The sequence below is a fragment of the Saccopteryx bilineata genome, chromosome 5 (genome assembly GCF_036850765.1).
Source record: "Saccopteryx bilineata isolate mSacBil1 chromosome 5, mSacBil1_pri_phased_curated, whole genome shotgun sequence".
Classification (NCBI taxonomy): domain Eukaryota; kingdom Metazoa; phylum Chordata; class Mammalia; order Chiroptera; family Emballonuridae; genus Saccopteryx; species Saccopteryx bilineata.
The window spans coordinates 11663449-11681063 of record NC_089494.1 but is presented as its reverse complement, the minus strand read 5'-3'; positions in this window follow the sequence as shown (position 1 = coordinate 11681063).

Genomic DNA, 17615 nt, shown 5'->3' with positions numbered 1-17615 from the left:
CCTTATAAGAAACTTTGATTGATTTTGGTGTGCATATTAAATATGATCATAGAGTTTCCCAAACTTTCCCTGAAAATAGAAGTTCCCTAGAGAGCATGTTAAATGACAGACTATTGGGTTTCCCCTAGAAAATCTGATTCAGAGATCTGACTTGGTACATGGGAGTCTTTTTATTTTTTTCCAGCAGTGCTACAGAAAATGATTGCCGATGGGAAGACAATGCATCTAAAACATGTATTAACACTTCAGGTTGATAGTAAACACAACAAATGACAAATCCTATTAGGGTCTTCAAGAAGTTTTCAATAATACCAATGCCCCCCCCACCAACATCCAAAAAAATTGAAAAATTTAAAAGAGAGACCAAAATAAAACTTTTACTACTACTAAATATCAAATTAGAGAAGACAGCTTTGGTCTATTGCCTAGGTGGGCCTGCCAATTAAATCCCCATATTATTTAGAATTATCCCTTTGGTTTCAGGTAGAGCTGAAGAAGGACAGAGCTTCCTGTGGAGAAGAGTCTCTCTCAGGTAAGACTTAAACCATGGAGAATGCTGGGAGTTTTATTATGAGCTTTGACATAGGAGTAAGGTTTAAATTTTCCTCTTAAGTCATAATCTCAAAACGGGGAGGTTAAAGAAATTTACTAACAATTAGGTGGTCAATAAATGTTACAGCTAAATGTCAATCTTCCAACTCTCAAGTCCTACTGTGCTGTACAATAATAATCAGGAGTGAAGGATGGTGCTTTGCTGAAGGAGGAAGTCGGGAAAATAAAAAGTCGTTGCAATCATAGACCTGAGAAAGAACAGAGCACGGTTCAGTGAATAAATAAATATAAAACAATCTGATGCTACAGGGAGTTTGATTTTCATCTTTCTTCCATCTTGATTTATTGAGAATTCAGTATATCTTGGTCCAATGATATACACTAGAGCAGTGGTCCCCAACCCCTGGGCCGTGGACTGGTACCAATCCGTGGGCCATTTGGTACCAGTCCTCAGAGAAAGAATAAATAACTTACATTATTTCCGTTTTATTTATATACTATATTTAAGTCTGAACGATGTTTTATTTTTTAAAAATGACCAGATTCCCTCTGTTACATCTGTCTAAGACTCACTCTTGACGCTTGTCTCAGTCACGTGATACATTTATCTGTCTCACCCTAAAGGCCGGTCTGTGAAAATATTTTCTGACATTAAACTAGTCCATGGCCCAAAAAAGGTTGGGGACCACTGCACTAGAGTAAAACTACAATAAAACCTACATCTTGTATTAAAAGTTTTTATAATAAATGAGGAACACAAGTCAATATAAAGCTACAATAAACTTGAAAATTGTCATCCAGAAATTCACATTACATGCACGTAAGGTAGACTCATAAGTAAGAGTGATTATTCGGACATGGGAGAGAAGTGGGAATCGGAAGTTTTTTCAGAAGTATATATTTATGAGGAATTAGATGACAAAATCATTTTCTAAGGCAGAATTGATGTTCTTTGAAGTATATATATTACATTGTAATTATATAAAATCAGAAATAAAGATAAAATTAAATTAAATTCATATAAATCACCCAAAACATCTCCTAACTCAGTGATATTTATCATTAACATTTCGTATGGAAAACCAAAAGCCAATGTATTTTTTATGCAGTGATGCACACTAAGTGGTAATCTTTAAGGAGAAATAGCATAGCCATACCTATGGGTCCTTGCCCGTGGTTAGATGACACCCTCTCAAGCAGTGGTCCATGGTATCTTAAATAAACATTTTTGGGGACTTTGAGTTTTCTATTAGCAGATGGATAAAATTCATAGAAGTTTTCATTTATTAATTCATTTATTCAATCAACATTGAGCCCTTCCAAAGTCCAGGTGCAGAGCTGGCTACTCAGAGAACCAAATCACTTTTTCTAAGGGATAATCTAGTAAAGTAATGGATAATCAGTCTAGTGAGAAATAATCCAGGAAACTCTAGCGTCTGGAAGTGTACATTCATTAGAGTTCTTAGAAAAGGATCAATCAAAAAAGTTTACCATGATTTCAAACTTCCTTGAATTGAATGTTTAAAAATAGAAAAAGTAGATGAGTACACTCTTGTAGAAATACAGTCTATAATTTGCCTTGTCCTCTTCTGGAATGATCTTTCCCTCACTCTTCTCATGACTAATTTCTCTTTCAGGTTCTAATACGTTTTCCTCCTCAGAATGGGTATCATTCCGTTAAAAGAAGCATTTAACCAAGTAAGTCACTCTATTGTGTCATTCTGTTTCTTTCCTTCAGAGGATTAATTGTCATCTACATGCATTTATTTGTTTCAGTATTTATTACTTCTCTACATCACTGGTACAGAAACTACCAAGGGCAAAAGCCTTATTTACCTACTACTTTACAGCTAACTGCTCAATTCTTAGAACCTCACACATCATAGTAAGTTCTGACATGTTTGCACCAATATGTCCTATCACTTAGGAGGCACTTAGAGGCCTCCTAAAAATTAAAATCTGAAAGTCCGTGGCTTAGCCACAAAACTGTGTTACCTTACATCACGAAGTTCAGGGGGAAGGAAGTTCCAGCTATGGCCCGGCAGCTCAATGCCATCATGAATAAGCCAGGGCCATTTTATCTTTCAGCTTTGTTATAGTCAAGAGGTTGACTCTGCCACAAGCCAGGTCATCTCGTGTTTGCAAGATGCTGCAGCCATTCTGGGATATCATGTCCACACATGCAAACAGATGAAGTTAAAAACGGGATTGTCTCCTACCTCGTGACTGCTACAATTCTGGAACACACTTTCTGGATAACACTTAGAAAACTTCCCCTCAAAGCTCATTGTACCATATCCCATTGCAAATCCACCAATAAATCACTCATGAGGAAAAGGGGACTGTAATGGTTAGTGCCTGCCAATGGTTTTTCCAACCTGCTGTGACCCACAAAAAAATAGGTTTGTACATCATAGTCCGTGACATGGGTATACATTATCATTAATAACAACTTTTATAAAATTATTCTTACCCTTCATCTATATGACACACTCTAATATTCTCTATTCTGTGTTATTAGAAAAGGATATGCAACCCACTAATTTGATCGTGTTATCTGTGAATGGTTGTGACACGCAGCAGGAATAGCACTGTCTTACACCAGTCATGATCTCTTTTTTAAGGTTGGCTTTAAATAAAATGAAGACGAGTGGCTCCCCGACCCAATTATCATTAGGAAAAATGAGAAAAATGGCCTCGATGTAAGTAAATCGTATCTGCTGAGTGTTGGCTGAGTTACTTTTAATCACGACCGTTTATTGGGATTTTGATGTTATATTGTTATGGGATTGCATGATAAACTATTATTAACTCCCAGAAAAATTCTAACTACATATGGCTACTGAAAACAATATGTCAATAATCAAATTAGTTCCTAAAACCCTACCAAAATCAAAAAGTATATAAGGATTTCTTTTGTGTATTTTTGTTTGTTTAGAAAAGGTCACCTGTAAATAAAAGTATAGCGTCCACATTGGGCCAGCCTAGAACACCAACTAAGTGGGACCTCCTCAACTTTTGTGAAGGTTATCATAAATGACCCCAACGTGCCCAGAAGCTCTCTGCAATCCCTCCAGTTGGCTCTCTTGCTGGTAAAGAAGTGCCGTACATTAACATTCACTGTCCAAGGCATTCTTGACAAAGTGCTGCAGAGAACGCCCACCTCCCTCGTGTCTCCAAAATCTATAGACTGAAGCCTTACTGGCTGTTTCCCTGAACTAAGAGCTTCCTTCTACGGCTCCTCTCAATCGTCCCTTGACTTTTTCTTCTTGAATATGCAGGTCTATTTTGTCCTGATGCTGTTATTTCTTAAATTCCGTTATATCTAAATTGACAGTAGACATTTTAGTTCCAATATAGGACCGTCTCATCTATCTATCACAAAGAATCAAAGTGTGCTACAAAATTAGAATTTCAGACAACTGAATGTGACAACTCCTTGCCCCAACTCGTTATTTAATTGTATACATTTCTATGAAACAGATCCTAAACTGTATTAAACAAACAAACAAACAAAACTACCTGCCCTAATTGTATGTGTGGAGGATCTAAATTTTATCAATGATTCAAATGATTTTTAGAAAGATAATTGACTTCTTCATACTTTAACACAGAGTAGACCTTAGATTTTTTATGCTTAAAACACAAACAAACAAAAGTAAAATAACATAAGAAAATGAAAATGAATGCGGCATTCAGTACAGAAAACATGTGACTCAGGGAGGAAAGAAATAGAGTGAAGGAGAAAAAAGCTACAGAGGGAAATGGAAAGGAGTGATGTTGTCACCAAGGGAGCGAGGATCTCTCATCACGGCTGCTCAAACTATTCCCAGGCCGCAGAGAGCCACATCTGTATGTCTCTAAACAGACGTGTGCTGTGTGGAACACTTGTAATGTCCTAGCATACTTGTTTTCAGAGAAGAATATATGATACACTATAAAATGGGTAAGCTGAGACATGGCATATATCAATGATAATGTCCTAGAGCCAGTGACAGATTTAAAATTTCAATGAGCACCCTGCATCCAAACCTACTTTTTGTGACCTCATGTGCTCCCTTTGAATCGGGCCTAAGAATAGTCTGGACACTGCAGAGGACGCCCTCTCTGCCCAGGTGAAAACGGAGCCAGGGAAAAGCCAGGCTCACCTTGAGAGGAATGAGGCCCTGCACTAGGCAGTCAGGGTCACTTATCAGAATTACTTCTGCTACCCCCCTGGCCTCTCCTCCAGGCGCTGGCCCAGGGGGTGAGGGCTATGTCCCCACTCCGCACTGCACAGAGCTGCTATGCTCATGGAGCAGCCCATTGACTGTGACACCTGAGGCCACTGGTGCACTGCAGGGTCATCCTCAAGTCTCTTACCATTTCTGCCTGACCTCTCCCAACTTCCGAGGGCTTAGAGCACTCACACCTGCAACTTTCTTCACAGGACTGTCCTTGGCCTAGTTGAGCAGCTTTGCCTGCTCACCAAGAGCCAGGAGGCACCAGACAATGGCCGACTTCACAGACCAGTGAGCAGCTTCCCAGCTTCCCAGCCTCACAGCAGCGCACATTCCAAGGCATGAGGAGCAGCACCCTGTGAGGGTTGTCGCCTGAGATCTCGCCCTTGCTCGCCCTTCCTCATCCTCGCTGCCCCTGCTCTGGGCGGGGTTTCACGCATGCTTAGGCCAAAGCTTCTGTTGATGCTCTGAGCTGGCCTTCTTCTGGATGTCGACTGCACATCACCCACCCAAGGCACGGGGTATGTCTGGAGGTGGCCTCACTGGGCACACTGCTCTCCAGCCAAGGATACTATCACTTAGGACATTCCCAAATGGCCAGGACTCCCTGTCTCCTCTTCAGTCCTCTCTGAACCACCTGAATCGTGGTGCAGTCATGTCAGAAACGAGAAGACACGTTGCTCCCCAAGCGCGCTGCACATGGTGCCTACCCTGCACGCCCACGCTGCCAGTGCCCCGTGTTTCATGAGCCTCTGAGTGACCAGGGTGACCCCGTTTATGGTGATTCTTCTAGTGGTCAAGCATTGTCACTGGCATGAAGCAAATAAAAGAAACATCATTCTGGAGTCTCCATCTCCCCATCTCTGCCCCCTGCATGTCAAGCTTTGCCACGAGGTTTCTCTATAGCCCTTGGCTTCCTGTTCACCTGCATTCTTGTTGCTGACATCTGGAAAGATGCACAAGGGATAGAGAGGTCGGAATTCCAAATCTAGCTCTTTATTATCTCTGTATTCTCTGTCATCTCCAAGCCAGACAGCTTAATAAAATTCACTCTCCCAAAACAGTGAGTGGCAGAATTGTTTCATTTATAAAACAGCTACCTTTTCAATAATCCACTGATAAAAAGGGATGCATAACTAACTTTTTCATAGATTTTTTTAGCTGACATTCCCATCTAGCATGGTACGTTCATTTTTATTATCTTTGCTTTAAGAATCATAGAAGTAATAATATTGGTTGATTTTTATATTGTTCATGTTAGAATCACCTGCAAATTTGTCATTTAATCCTTCCAGGGGAAAGGAGACTGTAATTAATCTGGGAGTGAAATCATATCAATGGGCCTGTTTGTTCTGGGCTTCCTCAGGCCCAATTTGGACCACGAGGATGATGTTCAGTGTAGTGGAGCAAATTCTAGGAAAAAGAACATTCTCATTAACACATAACACAGACAGAAAATTTAATTTATCATATTTGATCCTCCTTTTATATAGGCCACCTGACGTGGGGATGAAAGGATTATCATGTTCACCTCTATCGCCTCTGTGCAAGCCGTCCATCACACAAGATTAGCTCCCTTATTTAAGTCAATAACATCTTATCGGTTGTTTCCCTCTCATCTGTCGCTTCGTCTTCTTCAATCTAAAATAATTACATGTGTCTGTCAAAATTTATTAACTAGGTAGCAGAATAGCAAATACAGTTCTTTATTTTTAGTATTTCCATCAACTCCCAGGCGAACTTGATCAGACATTCCATCAGCAGGAACCAATCATATATTTTATGCTCCATCTTGCCTGGGACCTGGTTTGTGGTATTCCGGCAAAAGAAGGTTTCCAAGAAAGACATGGTTTCTGTTCTAATCAAGTGTATAATCTGAAACGCCAACACGGAGACCGACAGAACGAAACTTGCACAAACACATTGTTCAGACACACTTTTGAAAACACATTCTTCATCTGGCTTTTATAAAATTCCCTTTGGTAACAAATGTTAAGGAAGACTTTTAAGGAGGCAAAAAAAAAAAAAAAACAAACAAACAAAAACTGGCAAGAGCAATATTAAATCAAAACACCCCGGTAATTTGACCAATATCACTTCAGAGAAGTAGTTCTTAAACTTTTGAGGGGTCATCAATTCCAGAAAAACACATATGGGTTATAAACATTGAAATTTTGTGGAAAATGTTAAAGAATTAAATACCTCTAAAATTACTTTTTTGAACCCCAAGTTAAAAGCCTCAATTTTAGGATTTTTTAAGAAACAAATCTTGCTAAAATAGAGCAACATTTATCCAAATAGTGTGATCCTCCATTGCCTTTCCCCTTTTCTCCTCCTCTCCCTTTCTCTGTCTCTGTTTCTGCCTGTCTGTCTGTCTGTCTGTCTCTCTCCCCTTCCCTCTTCCTACCTCCCCTTTTGGACTTCTGTGAATCAGATCAAAATACTAAACCACCCATTTCTCCTATACTTCACAACATTTTTGTAGCAAGAAAATAGAGATGAAAACAAGCACGTCACCAACTTTCCTTGTCGCTCTCCCTCCTGATGTTGTGCTGACGCTGGACCTAGGGAGATTCCCAAACTCTGAACCACGGCTTACTTTATTTATTTATTTTTAACTTTAAAGACCGGATTTATTTGAACAAAACAAAAAAAAAACCCCACAACTCATAGGATGGGATTAACATCTCAAGACATCTCCCAGGTAGTCATTCTATAGATTACAAATTATTTTCATAGTAGATAGTTTTGGACAAATTTTATACGAATTGAGGAGTGGGACATAAATCCCTTTTTCTGTTTTAACAAGGGACAGGGTAAGGGAGTGAGAAAACAAAACAACCCAAAAACACTTTTTCGGATACAACTATTTGGCAGCGGGCTTGCAGAGAGCAGACCCCACCTTGTCATCAGCTATTAGCCTCCTCCTTGCGTTACCTGGGAGGCCACGCCTACCCGGGAGAAGCAGGGCATTGATTTGATTTTAGACGTTGTCTTTAGACACTGCTGAAGAAGGGGACACTCTCCACGCGGGGCATGTCTCATTTTGGTTTTTTGAGCTATGCTCCCGTTTCCCTGTGTTATTTGGAGTAATGCTGGCTGCTGAGACACAAAACTGCAAACCCTAACATGTGAGCGGCTTAACCCATTATAAGGTCATTTCGTGTCCAGAACAGATGTTCTTTCATAATAATCGAGAACAAATGTTTGTGTTGTCTCGGAGCTAGTCAGCCCTGTTCTTCATACTCATCCAGGGACCCAGCCTGGCGGAGAGGGTGGGGACGGCACATCTGTGAGCACCGCTCCCACATGTGTTCCAGTGGGGAGAACTAGTCACGTGGCCCCGCAGATGAGTGAAGGGTTGGAGGCGGGGCTCCCACTGTAGTCTCTGGCATGGCAGGTGCTTCCAGCGACAGCCCTGCACTCGAGGAGATGATCATGGATTTGAGGGACCACCAGCCATCTTTCCTTTGCACCTTTTGAATGAACTCCCTGGGCCCTAGCCAAGCATCAACTAATATGCACCATCCACGTGCGTGTTAGTTATTATTGCTGTGAAGAAAAAGTTCCCAAGTCTCAGTGGCAGGTTTTTATGTGGACATAGGGTTTCAGTTCATTTGGGCCAATACCCAAGAGCACAATTGCTGGATTGTATGGTAAAACTATGTTTAGTTTTCTAAGAAACTGCCAACTGACTTCCCAAGTAGCTTACCATTTTGCATTCCCACCAGCAACCAATGAGCATGCCGGTTCCCCACATCCTCATCAGCATTTCATGTTGTCAGTGTTTTAGATTTGGGGCATACTACTAGGCATGTGATGGTATCTCATTGTTATTTTAATTTTCATTGACCTGATGACATATGAGGCAGAACATCTTTCCCTATGCTTATTATCCATCCATAGATCTTGTTTGGTGAGGTGTCAGTTAAGGCCTTTGGCCCATATTATAATCAGATGTCTAACTTGAGTGTCAAGGTTCTTTGTATATTTTTGATAAAAGTCCTCTACCAGATATGCCTTTTGCAAATATTTCCCCTGAAGCTATGGCTTGTCTTGTCAATCTCTTAACATTATTTTTTTCCCAGAGCAGAGATTTTAATTTAAAGATGTCCAGCTTAACCATGATTTCTTTAATGGATCATGCCTTTGGTGTTATATCTAAAAAGTCATTGCCACATCCAAGGTCATCAATATTTTCTTCTATATTATCTTCTAGGAGTTTCACAGTTTTATATCTTAAATTTCGGTCTGTTGACCCAGTTTCAGTTAATTTTTGTGAAGGGTATAAAAATCTGTGTCTAGATTCAGTTCTGTATGCATGTGATATCCAGTTGTTCTGGCACCATTTGTTGCTTAGAAATCTTTTTAACTGTGATTCTTTCTCTGATTTTTATTCCTAGTCTGAAAATCAACCATTCATTCTTCAAAATCACCCATAAATTAGAGATTTATTCAAAAAGTTAAGATGGCTTATCTCCCTGGCCCTGTGCAGCTCCTCAAATCTGCAGCTGGGATTATTTTGATGACACCTGCAGGTTTAACTTACCTTAGCCTGTGGGACCTTACTAAGCACCTCAGAATAAACAATAACAACTTCTGTGTTTATCTTAGCTGATCTAGGTCTTTCTTTTCATCCTGATTGCAATAAATGGACTCTTGCTTTGTCTGTGGTCATATTTCAGGGTTCTAGCAGCCATGAATTACTTTCCAGAACTAAGTTTCCTCCTGTCACTCAGGGACTCAGCTCCACCTTTCCAGATTCTGCAGGATGTGCACTTCAGAGATGTGCACCTGAGCCCTGGACTCCACGCCTACTGCTGGTTGTCAGATCCCATCCAATCCAATTACCTTGCACCTGGATCTTTCATAATCACCTATCTTGTTCAAATGGGACTGATTTATTTCCGGTAACTGGTCATCCTCCTTTGTCTATCTTATTAAATGCAAAACCTATGTTCTGTTTATTTTCCTAACTGGCTTTCACACTCTTTCTAGATAACAAGACTATTTTGAGTTTACAGTACTTAAGATTCCTGAATGCCTACAGAAGAAAGGAAAACAAAGAATCCATTCATGAGGTCTCACAAGTAGTTAGCTTTGCCCAATTTTGATGCATGTGTCTAAATCCTATTTGTATACATCCAACGGAGATGGTTATTTATCAACTAAATCTGTTCTGCTTTTTCTAGAGCAATAGGGTGTGTCTTGATGGACAGCTGGCTCAGGTATACTGCCTCTTGTTTTGTTAGTGTTAGGTGTGGATATGTAATTAAGTTCTCATCAATAGAGTTGAACAGAAGTGAAATGTGCAGTTTCTCCCTCACTTGCTTCAAACACTTGTTCTACAATTGCTCCTTAATTTTCTTTCTGCTCACAGGAAATGAGAATGAGAAGACACTTGCGGAAGCTACAAACCAAAGATGTCAGAGCTGCCCTACTGTTCAGGGCATGAGATCCAGAAAAAGAAATGTCACCCTGCTATGTACCATTAGGAGACACAACATACATTTCTATTTTACTGACCAAGTATCTTTTGGGTCTTTTTGTTACAGTAATCTAGCCTTCACTCTTCATTAATAGAAATCATACATTGATCTTTTTTTTTAAAAGATCAATTTTTTTCTTATTCTTCTACAGGTTTAAATGGCTTATTAAAAACCAAATGAATAACAGTAGAAATAGTTCAAATCAATGCATGATAGAAATCACTAAACTCTCGATTTGCTGCCTGCCTCTCTTTGCTACTCCTTTCCCGGGAGGTGGGGTGGAGAAGATGAAGGACCTCAGGTAAAGTCGATGCTTTGTAAGTCAGGAAAATAACGGGTAATAGTCAGTTTGATTTTTCTAGATGTAATAGTAATTATGATTACTTCTCAGGTGGCAAGACTAATTACGTGCTGACAGGAGAACAAATAATTTAGTAAAAGGATCTAATTGACCATAATGTAGTCTCCTGGGCAGATACTGCATCTGTGGCATTCACAGAAGGTGCTTACGTTCTTTAGACAGCATCTACTGAACAAAATTAAAAAAGCAAGATAAAAAAAAAGGTAAAGTCAAAAGTACAGCTAATCTGGGGCAATTATCATGTCAAACAATAAATGATTTTTTAGAAAATGATGTTTATAGACAAAAAGTAAGGAGCTTCTATAGTTGGTTCCCAAACTATTTAGGGCCACAGGCTGCCCTGAGAAGTTGATAAAAACTTTAGATGCTTTTCTGGAAAAATCCAAAAATATAATACATTTCGTAAACACCCACCAGCTCAGGCACATGCACAGATCACAGTGTAAGAACATATTTTTGTAAGGGAAAATTCAAAGTATAAATACCTTCTTTATATTCAGTAATAACCATGTCAAATCAGAATTTATTTTGTACTCATTTTCCAATAAAACCTGGGCCCAATGAGACCTAAAAGAATACATAGGTTCTTGGCATTCGGTAGCCGACTATTCAGTGGAGATCATACACCTGACAACTGATATTCACAACGAAATGTGATGGCAATGGACACGCGAGTTCCACGTAGCAAAGACAAAAGATTGAAACTTTTATCTGAAAGAGCCAGAGCAAAGCTTCTCTTTGGCCTGGGTAATATTTGAGGGCGACCTAAATACACAGAGTAGCCAGTTCTTGGAAGCAGTATTTCAGGTCTGCATTTGTACATGTTGATAACAATGATTAGTATGGAACTCTTGTTATGTGCCAAATACTATTCTAATAGAGGTTTGATCCTCCCAAGAACCCACAGCTGTGAGGAAAATAGTGCTCTCATGCCCATGACGAGCCCAGTTCAAGTGCCTGTTCCCACCATCCAGTGAGTGGGGCCAGATTCAGTCAGGTGGCTGCCACACTCTGTGCCACCATGCTCCGCTAACCATGAAACCACACACAGCTTCGCTCTACACTTAACACAGTGTATCAGAAGCCAGCACGGGCTGTGTTAACTGATCATACAGATGCAAGCAAGGACGTTAATGAAGCAAGCACATACCTGTTCATCAAAACACAATGAAATATGTATTATTTTCCAAATTTTATAGAAGAGGAACAAAGAGTTTAAATCAGGGGTTGAAAGCCACACAGCCACAGGAGAGAAGGCCCATGTGTGTACACCAGCTGTGACCCTCGGAGTACTGCGTCTCCACTACCTCTCACTGCTGCCCTGCGCCTGGCGGACCGGACACCCTCCAGGGTGCAGAACCTTCCTGACCAGCGTGAGAACTGAAAATGGCGGCCACAGATGGAGATCCAGAATCTGAAGCCAGGTCTGTACTGTGCAATTCAGACCAAGACACAATCATTTGAATAATTTCAGGAAACAGCAATCTTCCCAGAATATAGAAATGGAAATAAGACGTAGGACACGAGGTAATATTTATCTTACCTTAGCTGATTGAATAAAAATCGATATTGAATATCAGATGAATTAAAGCAATTTACAAGTTCTTTTAAAAATAATTTTTTTTTACTTTTATTAATTTTTAGAGAGGAGAGAGAGTGAGAGAGAAGGGGGAGGGAGGAGCAGGAAGCATCAACTCCCATATGTGCCTTGACCAGGCAAGCCCAGGGTTTTGAACCGGTGATCTCAGCATTCCAGGTCAACGCTTTATCCACTGCGCCACCACAGGTCAGGCACAATTTACAAGTTCTAAGTTCAAAGAATCAGTTCCCAGTATCCAGTAATAAAATGAAATTAAAAAAAAAAAATCAGCACAAATCTTTTCTGCATAAACTGTTAATCACTCTACATAAAGACTCTATAATCTATACACGTAACATTTGGGAATATTGTCAAGTTCAAGACCTACTGAAATGTTCTTTCTAATGTCAATGTGCATTTCAGAAAATATGAAAATTATACAGATTTCTGTTTATCAGACCAACCGCCTCATGACAAAAACTTTTAGATTTATACTCATTTGCCTCACAGGCTGAGTTTCAGGCTGAGCACACCACGCCCACACTGCTATATGTGCATCAACACGTGCACTAAAGAAGCAAATGCCAGCTGATCCCATCATCTCCCGTCAACAGACCGTCGTCATTCCAGTAGGCGCAGAAACGTACATTTCAGAAACACAGAGCACATGGCACATTCCACCCTCCATTCAGGTTCCCTGTTTATTCCCACATGAAGAAGTTCTCTGGTATATTTTTAGCGCAACGTGTTAGCCTACACTGATCATATGTTCACAGATGGTGGGGAGCCTGTGAAAGACTTTCTACTGTACTTGCTGTTGGGCAAAAGCACGTCTGCTACCTGGTACTCATGCAGAGGAAGCTGTAATGTGCAGACAGATGGTACCATCAAGTGAGAGAGAGACTCTGTCTAAAAAAACTCGGAAACATTGCTCGAGCAGGGGATGAAAGAGGAATGTACAATCCACCCCAGCAGGAAAATAAGATGAAAACATAAAAGAATGTCAATGTTGAAGGTCACTCCTTTTGATTTGGCCAAGATCTCAGCACCAAGTGAGCACGTGAACATTCCGAGAAAGGCAACAACTCCAAGTTCTCCACATGGTGAGCGGGGCCTGACTGTTCACACCATGGGGGTTTAATACTGGGTTTATTACATGATACTTTGCATGAGATAGTTTGACAAACACGGCCTCTCAAGGACACGTTGCCCAATGCATTCCACTCTGCGGTAGAAAAGAAAAAGAAGTAATGTTTCCACCGGAGGTGTGTGTCCAATTATAAGTGAGACCTCACTAGTTTTATGTACTAGGTGTTGTTTGTTCTGTTCTCATTTTCTTCCACTCGCTAAAACAAAGACCAGATCAGTTTCCTTGTTTTGAGTTAGAAAAATCCAATCAGGTTTCTCTTCACTGTCTAATCTTATGGTGGCTCACTACCTTCCATGGGGTGACATGAGGTCAGACAGACCAGGTTCTGTTTACCTTTCCCCTATAAACTGCTACCCCTGGGCACTTCTCCCAAGATATGTACCTATTTTTATAGCTGCCATGCATGTGTTTATGCTTATAAAACAGGCACACCAACTGAATGTTTAAAACAAAAACATCTATCTGGTAGAAACCAGCCTGGTTCCATGCAAGTCTCTGATATATTGATTTTCCATTCTCCCGGTTTTACATGCAGGTCACTAATAACAAAATCTGGGTCATCGGCCAAGGCATTCTGTCAATGGATACAAAATAATCAAGGATGAGTATAAAACATCTTCTCTTTGGTTATAGGGCATAAGTGAATACTTACTACTGAAACAATTTACACTTAATTAAATGTTGTTTCCTGCACTCTCCATTGGCATATATTACATTACGCTTGGCAACAGAAGGCTGCCAAAATTTCAAATTCAACCCATGGGCTGATATTCCTAAAGCAGGCATGGCACAGTGAATAGACCTCCAGGGGCTGCTGGAGTGCCTCACCTTGGCCATTCTGGAAGCACCAGAGGTGGGTGTTTATACTACATATACATATGCTGACTTCATCTATGAACCTCTCAAGATCTCACATAATAGCTTATACACAATAGGTGCTAGATAACTATGCACATTCAAACTATACTGCAATGGGGTCCAAAGCAGAGTCAAAGTATTAAAATGAAACAAATCTGTAGGTACAACCTATCATTGGCTTCTGCTCTTCTGTGCAGGCAAAAAGAATAGCAAAGAGTTTGAATGGCTGCTAACCCTCTATTATTTCGATATGACCATCCCGGTTGGTTAAATGGTCTAGTTGTGTGGAAATGATCCAAAGATGCAGTGTGAAGAGTAGAAGAGCTCAGACAAAGAGGCAAGAGCATTCTTTGCTTGGCCCTCCAGTGCTGGACTTTTCCATTTTCAGTGCATCCCAATTCCTTTGATAGTAAGTGATGACTTGTTTTGGTTTTCAAAGATGCTCCAATGAGCAAGGATGTGTGTTCTCATAATACTTTGTTAGTTCCTAAACCAATCAACTTTTCAGAGAATGTTTATCTGGGTAAATTATAAAAATAAGCACCCATTGTAAAATAGATAAAAGGAAAAGTAGGTAATAAAATTCACCTGGGATCTTATTATCTAGAAGCAGTCGACATTTATAATTCATACAAATTTATATCATAAAATGTTATACAGGGAGTGCTCCTAGTTGAACAGGGCAGATAAAACTTTCCTACCTCCCATATGTGTGTGTGTGTGTGTGTGTGTGTGTGTGCAGCCAAAGACATGAGAACCAGATATGAAAGCTTATTTTTAAATTTTTGTGATCTTTTTAAGATGTATTGTAGTTTAATTCTTAAATGAATAAACTATATTCTCTAAGAGCATTTTAGGTTCACAGAAATATTGAGCCAGAAGTACAGAGATCCCGAATACCTGCACTGTGACACAAACACAGCCTCCCTCATTATCAACATCCCAAACCAGAGCTGATAAAATTGATGAACCCAAACTTGACACGTTCTTATCCCCAGAGTCTATTGTTGACGTTAGTGTTCACTCTTGGTGTTTGGACATACCACAGATTTTGACAAGTGTGTAAAAACACATCTTCACCATGTAGCAACACACAGAGTACTTTCACTGCCCTAAAATTCCTTTGTGCTTGGTTGGCCTAGTCATCCTTTCCTCCAACCCACCCCTATCTCTCTTGCAACCCCCACCACCCCTTCCTCCAACCCACCCCCATCCCTCTTGCAACCCCCACCACCCCTTTCTCCAACCCACCTCCATCCCTCTTGCAACCCCCACCACCCCTTCCTCCAACCCACCCCCATCCCTCTTGCAACCCCCACCACCCCTTCCTCCAACCCACCCCATCCCTCTTGCAACCCCCACCACCCCTTCCTCCAACCCACCCCCATCCCTCTTGCAACCCCCACTACCCCTTCCTCCAACCCACCCCCGTCCCTCTTGCAACCCCCACCACCCCTTTCTCCAACCCACCCTTGTCCCTCTTGCAACCCCCACCACCCCTTTCTCCAACCCACCCTTGTCCCTCTTGCAACCCCCACCACCCCTTTCTCCAACCCACCCCTATCCCTCTTGCAACCCCCACCACCCCTTCCTCCAACCCACCCCATCCCTCTTGCAACCCCCACCACCCCTTCCTCCAACCCACCCCTATCCCTCTGGCAACCCCCACCACCCCTTCCTCCAACCCACTCCTGGCAACCACTGATCTTTTCATTGCTCATTATCTTTACCTTTTCCAGAATGGCATCGAGTTGGAATCATACAGTAACCAATAATAATATTTATTAATAATTAGCCAATAATAACCAATTAATAATAACCAATAATTCTGTTATTCAGTAATCAAACAGTAGGCTTTTCATATTGGTTTCTTACACTTAGTTATAAGCATTTAAGTTTTTGCTATGCCTTTTCGTGGCTTGATAGCTCACTTCTTTAAATACTTTTCATTGTCTGGGTGTTCAATTTATTTACCTACTCACATACTGAAGGTTTCCGGGAGTTTTGATATGTGAATAGCTGTGAGTATCAGCTATTTTTCTAGTAAGGTATATTAGGGTAGGCCCAAAAGCTAGGTCCTTCTCCCTCTCTCTAAAGAGGACGGACGTGTCACAGGGCAGAGAGACCCAGGCCCCACAAAATCATGTTAAGTGTTACACAAGTCTTCTAGTCAGAGATTTACTTTTAAACTATTTTAAATAAGTAGTTTGAGAAGAGGCCTCCTGTTTAGTTTATAAACCCACTCTGGGGGTTGGAGAAAGAGAACTGAAGATGTGAATGCCAAGGACAGTGATAACCCGGCCGCTCACAGAGCCAGTGACCTTTCATGGCAAAGGAACAGACAACGATTATGTCAAGGTAATGCACTCAAAGGTAAAGCAGAACTGAAAAGCTTTCATCCAGCCAGTCCTTCCTGAGCTGCCTCCCAGCACCTGTGCCTTTGCCACAAACACAGGCACTCTCGTGGTGGTCTTCAAACCCAACACGTCCTTTTCGCAGAATTTGTTAGTTTCCCTGACCCGTGCCTCCAGGAACGTATGTCGTTTCTATGGGATTCATTCATCCAGCCTCTCCAAGTTTATCACTGTGACAGGCACTAGAAGCTTCTATTATTGCATCCTATGTCTGGTCACACTGCTTTTTTAAATTAAAGTTTAAGGTGTTTGTCTAAATTTTTATAAATAAATAATTCTAGGATTCATTAAACTCAGTATTTATCTTTTTTAAGAAAAATGCTCATGTTTTTCTTTTATCTTTATTGTCAGTTTTCCCTGTCATCATTGAGAATTTGGAAGAATTTGTGGAATACAGCCTTAACCTACATATTTTCTATTATTCTATATGAGTGGTTAGTTTGTATTGAATTTGATACAATGAATTTCCCTCTGAATAATTCTTTGGACATATTTTCTGGCTTTCAATATGTGCTATTCCTTTTATCATAACTTATTTCTGTTTCCCATGTCATTCACTCACCCCCCCCCAAATTTTTCTTTTAATATTTGCTAATTGAAAAAAACTTTCCAGCCTGGACTGGTTGGCTCAGCAATAGAGCATCAGCCCCGCATGTGGAAGTTTCAGGTTTGATTCCCAGCCAGGGCACACAGAGAAGTGCCCATCTGCTTCTCTATCCTTCCCTCTCTCCTTCCTCTCTATTTGTCTCTTGTCCCCTCCAGCAGCCAAGGCTCCATTGGAGCAAAGTTGGCCCAGACGCTGAGGATGGCTCCATGGCCTCTGCCTCAGGTGCTAGAATGGCTCCGGCTGCAACAGAGTAACACCTTAGATGGGCAGAGCATCGCCCCCTGGTGGGTGTGCCAGGTGGATCCCGGTTGCGCGCATGCGGGAGTCTGACTGACTGCCTCCCTGCTTCTAACTTCGAAAACAACAACAACAACAACAAAATTTC